Genomic DNA, 6,081 nt, shown 5'->3' on the forward strand with positions numbered 1-6,081 from the left:
TGACTCCATGAGGAAAAATGGCAGTACTGCGACATTTAAAATATGCTAAATATATGAAGAAATGGTTGTCATAACTAATTGTTTTTAACTTTAACTAAGTTAAAACCAATAAGGACCACAATTTGTTCCTATAAGCGTCTTTTAAATATCGTAGTACTGCCATGCTCCTCATTAAATCAGGTCCATTGTATGGTTGTGGTGTATCCTTGCCAATTCATTTTCTATTGACATCTCTATATGAGTAGTAGAATAATAACGAAAAAATAAATATACAAGTCAAATATTGTTATCGTTTGTAATGTTAAGCCAAATATTCTCTGATGCGGAGTTTACATTATTCAGTTTGGCTGTATTAGTCTGCAGCCCATTTTCAGTCACCGACTAGTGTTAATAAAAAAATAGTCGAATTAGTTTATTTTCTATGTCTAGTTTATATATAGTTCTACTTTTTTTATTACATACTTGACATCATAATGAATATTCTCTCAACACCTTCTTTAAATTTTACTCTTGTATTTGGTGTTTTTATTTGTTATTATTATACCCTATTTATTTATCAGGTGCCAATATGTATTGTTAAAACAATAACCTATTGTTAAATTTACTTTTCTGTTTACACTGTTACATTCTTTATGTTGTGTACTATTCCTAAGTTAAAAATATCTAAAAGGCATGTAAAGTTTTTAAAACTAAAAAGTATTATATACTTACTATTTATATATGAAAGGTATAAATATTTAAGTAAAAAGATAAGTAAGAGGGAAACAAAAATAATAATAATGTAATTAGACGCTAAAACAGTAGGTTGAATCGTTGACTGCCTTATTGACAATATTTTTTTCAATAGCCGTTAAATGTTGAAAGAAAATAACTATCATTTCCAACAGCTAGTTTTATATTGATACAGTAATTTCACCCTCTAAATGTGTTTTGTGCTTATATTATTGTATTTCATGTTTATATTTAAAAAATAAAATTATTGTACATGTAATTATGAGTTTGTTTTTCAGCTTCCTTCTGATAAAACGCTGTCCTGAGAAAATGAGCTGTAAAGGAAGATACTTTTAAGGTCATTTCTTTTAGGACAGGGCTTTGGGAGATGGGACCTTGTGGTCTTGGGTGACATTTTACTTATGTTTTAGGCTCATGAATTGGGTTTTCGTTAGGTTCCGAATCAGAATTATATTGTCTATGGTTGCACATTTTTTTTAAATTTCCACCATCCTTTGTCGATGGTGTGATGTGACGTCGGCGATGCGTGGTGTATACAAATTTGCCAGATCTATGGTTAAAACTTGACTAAACCAAAGGTATGGAAAGAGGGCGGAGTTATCAATCTACAGATAGTTGATTTATTCTGAGACTACTGTGGACGTCAGTTGTCAGACCAGTCAGACTAATGTGTCACATAGTCCCCTTAGCTTCCTTCTCGTATGTAATTATTGCTCCGTCTTTCTAAAGTAATATTATACGAACTACACACAAATTGATATTGAACTGCTTCTCTTTTTTTATGACGTTTCTTCAACGTCTTGGAATTGACCTTTGTCCTTCGTATTTTATGTAAGTAGGTTCTATTATATTAACTAAGCAACACTTAAACTCGTAAATTTGTGCTTGTTAATTGTAAGAATATATCGCTCAACAACTGATTGATCAGTTTAATGCCTTCGCGATATAACACGAGAGACCCACGTGAGTACATGAGTTTGATCGTTGTTCATTTCGGCCGCTGTCAAACATTAAAATCAAGCCTTAATTAATTTCATCTTACCTTAACCCTGACACATCAAATCATTTTTTTCCTTACCTCAAAAACGGCAAATCTTTTTTGTTGGACCATTAGTTTTTAGTAAACCCTGAATTGATGAGCATTGCTTACGAAACATGTTGGTTTTATTAATAATAAAAGTGTTGATTATTTTTAATAATATTAACGGTTCAAAGAGAAAGGTTTTGTTACAGATTTTACTTGTTTTTAGCTGAGAATAATTACCATCACACGACAGTACGCTATCACAGCAGTGCCATGAATCCCAACCCAAAGAGTGTATCTATTCAAACTGAACCATGGTCACGGGAAGAAGGCTCAGGTGAAATGGCCTATAAAGATGTTGAAATCCACCTCCCGGATGTGAAGAAGGAATGTTTGCAGTATGCCGAGAGTGTTCAGCCAACTAGTAAGTTGCATTGCATATCAATGAAGTTTTTAATTCACATAATTAGAACAGCTGCTTGTTCTTTACTTTCCCTCTTGGCGTCCATTATTTTAATAATAACACAACAATAATAACACAACATTTATATAGCGCAGGTTTGTGTTATTTCACGTGAGCTGCCCTTTTGATTTAACCTTCAAAATATTGCTTTACTCGCAAATGATATTGAGAACCTACTTAAATAATTAAAATAATTTTTCATGAATTTATTTTATTTTCCATTTTCAAAATTTGAATTACAATGTCCCGTGATTTTTCACAATATTTTACGTCTAAGCTTGTTTAATGTGACCATTGATATAAGTTTGAAAAATAATAACATTTCAACAACGTTACGACGTATCCATATTTCAGATGCATATCCATGCATGTCGATTTCGACATAAACCTATCCGATTATTTTCATATGATTGGAATTTGTATTGTATTTGGTAAGGTAAATATCTTTCAGCAGATCTTGATTAAACTATATGAAACAATCTAACAATAAATCCAAATAATCATACACATAGCTCTCATGTCTTTATATATATTAACATTAGTTGTTGTTATATTTCAGGTAGCATTAATATGGAGACTGTACCTATTAAAAAAAAACCACGACCCCGAGATGAAGATGGAGGGGGAATCCCTTATACGGAAATAGACATAGACCTGCCAGATGTTAAAAAGGAATGCTTAGAGCACTCTGAAAGTATTACCGAGACTGCAGGTAAAATTATTTTTCTAAATCTGAATTGGTTTTAATAATCTTATCGTTTCACTATAGATACCTACTTATTGAGCTTTATCTACCATCTTTTTCAGACATGATAACGGACCTGAAGATGAATCCAGGAGAAAAACCTCATTCATGTTCCTATTGTAACTACTCCTGCTCACACAAATCAAATTTAACAGTGCACTTACGCACCCATACTGGAGAAAAACCGTATTCGTGTTCCCTTTGTAACTACTCGTACTCACGCAAGTCACATTTAATAGTGCACTTACGCACCCATTCTGGAGAAAAACCTTATTCATGTTCCCATTGTAACTACACCTGTTCACACAAGACAAGTTTAACGGTACATTTAAGCACCCCTACTGGAGAAAAACCTCATTCATGTCCCCAATGTAACTACTCCTGCTCAGAAAAATCATCTTTAACGGTGCACTTACGCACCCATAGTGGACTAAAACCTAATTCATGTCCCTATTGTGACTTATCATTCTCTCTCAATGCTAGGTTAACAAAGCACTTACGTACTCATACTGGAGAAAAACCATATTCATGTTCCCACTGTAAATACTCCTGCTCACGCAAGTCAAATTTAACAGTGCACTTACGTACTCATACTGGAGAAAAACCATATTCATGTTCCCACTGTAAATACTCCTGCTCACGCAAGTCAAATTTAACAGTGCACTTACGCACCCATACTGGAGAAAAACCGTATTCGTGTTCCCTTTGTAACCACTCGTACTCACGCAAGTCACATTTAATAGTGCACTTACGCACCCATTCTGGAGAAAAACCTTATTCATGTTCCCATTGTAACTACACCTGTTCACACAAGACAAGTTTAACGGTACATTTAAGCACCCATACTGGAGAAAAACCTTATTCATGTTCCCATTGTAATTTCTCCTGCCTACGCAATGCAGATTTAACGGTACACTTACGCACACATACTGGAGAAAAACCTTATTCATGTTCCCATTGTAATTTCTCCTGCTCACGCAAGGCAAATTTATCGGTACACTTACGCACCCATATTGGAGAAAAACCTTATTCATGTCCTTATTGTAACTATTCTCGCTTACAAAAATCGAATTTAACAGTTCACTTACGCACCCATTCTGGAGAAAAACCTTATTCATGTTCCCATTGTGACTACACCTGTTCACACAAGACAAGTTTAACGGTACACTTACGCACCCATACTGGAGAAAAACCTTATTCATGTTCCCTTTGTAACTACACCTGTTCCCACAAGACAAGTTTAACGGTACACTTACGCACCCATACTGGAGATAAACCATATTCATGTTCTCTTTGTAATTTCTCCTGCCTACGCAATGCAGATTTAACGGTACACTTACGCAGACATACTGGAGAAAAACCTTATTCATGTTCCAATTGTAACTACTCCTGCTCAAAAAAGTCACGATTAACGTTACACTTACGCACCCATACTGGAGAATAACCTTATTCATGTTCACACTTTAATTTCTCCTGCTCTCTCAAGTCATATTTACCGAAACACTTACGCACACATACCGCAGAAAAACCTGATTCATATTCCCATTGTAACTACTCCTGCTCACGCAAGTCAGATTTAACGTTACGCTTATGCAGTCATACTGGAATAAAACGGTATTCGTCTTCCTACTTACGTTCTTCACGATCTCGAAAAGGAAACAAGAAAAAAGTCACATTCTTACCCATACTTGACATAAATACCTTATTCATGTTCCAACTGTTACTATTCCTGCTAACTAAAGTAAGCCTTAATATTGTGTGTGTACCTATAAACGGTGCATTCTTAAAACTAGTACAAGGAATAAATCTTGTTCATGTACTGGCTGCAGTTATTCAAGTTTAGTGCGTTCGACACTCGTTATGCAGGACCCGGGTTTGAATCCCATTTTTTTATAACTTTTAATTTTTTTTATCACATGCTTCTTATAAATATGTCAATATTAGGAATCTAGTTAAACGTTCATTTGTTAACAACACGCCTTTAAATATATATTTTTTTAAATATAATGTACAGCATTCTGAATAATATTAATATCTCACAAAAGCGGCGCTATACAAATTGTCCAATAAAAAATGAAAAGAGAGAGAGAAGAATACTAAAAGTTTCACTTACGTCGTGCGTAGGCTTGCCACACACTGTATTTTATTTTAATATTTTTAAGTTTGCATTAAAAATTTTCAGTTTATTTTAAAGTGTATTATTATAGAAAAATGTGACAACACAACTAAGACCGTGTATTTTTTACAAGAATATCATTTTGAAATTATTCAGAATAACCCTATTCATAAGTGTCAAAAGCTGATGAAAAAAGCAGTGAAAATTTGTTTTAGTGACTTATTTGAAAATTAACATAAAAAATTGAAGTAACCCACAGGTACCTAAATTTTATGGTTTATTAAAATTTATAAACCGAATAAACTTATTAGGCAACTAGTTCTATCGAGACTGCAGATAAAATGGATTTTTGTTTGTCTGAATCGGTTTTAATAAACTAATCATTTCATTACAGATACCGACTTATTGAGCTTTATTCGCCATTTTTTCCAGATGAAATTTGTGTTTCCTGAAGACACATCCCGGGAAAAAAGCAATTTTAAACAAGTATGGCGAATTTTCAAAAATTATAATCATAGAGTATTTCTTAATTTCTGAATGAATTTTAATTTATGTTATTTTTTTTAAACCTTAGAGATTATCACAACATTGTAAATGTGCATTTTTAATATTTAAGATTTATTTGTATTACTTTTGTGTTATCTTTATTCTACCTTACTATTTAAAAAATACCCTCTGACGTCCAATGTTACGCCAAATAAAAAAAAAACCAAAGACCAACAAAATTTCAAACAATTTTCTAAGCAATACATATTTTGAATATGTGGAATCAATAATGCTGGTGTGAAAGGGTTAAGAATGCGTTATAATTTGTCAATAACTTATGGAATTTGGAAATCCCTAACCACGCTAAGTTTGTGTCCTAAGATGTAATTAATTTATTTCCTAGTAATCCAATAGATAAAGTAAATCAATTTTTAATAATTTCTTCATTTTTGCCGAAAGTGCTGATGTCTAATCTGACCTTATTTTTTGATGTAATTTTTAAACAGAACCAAACG

This window comes from Hesperophylax consimilis, chromosome 19, assembly GCF_061612785.1.
Source record: "Hesperophylax consimilis isolate HC1 chromosome 19, BYU_Hcon_1.0, whole genome shotgun sequence".
In the NCBI taxonomy this organism is placed as follows: Eukaryota; Metazoa; Arthropoda; class Insecta; order Trichoptera; family Limnephilidae; genus Hesperophylax; species Hesperophylax consimilis.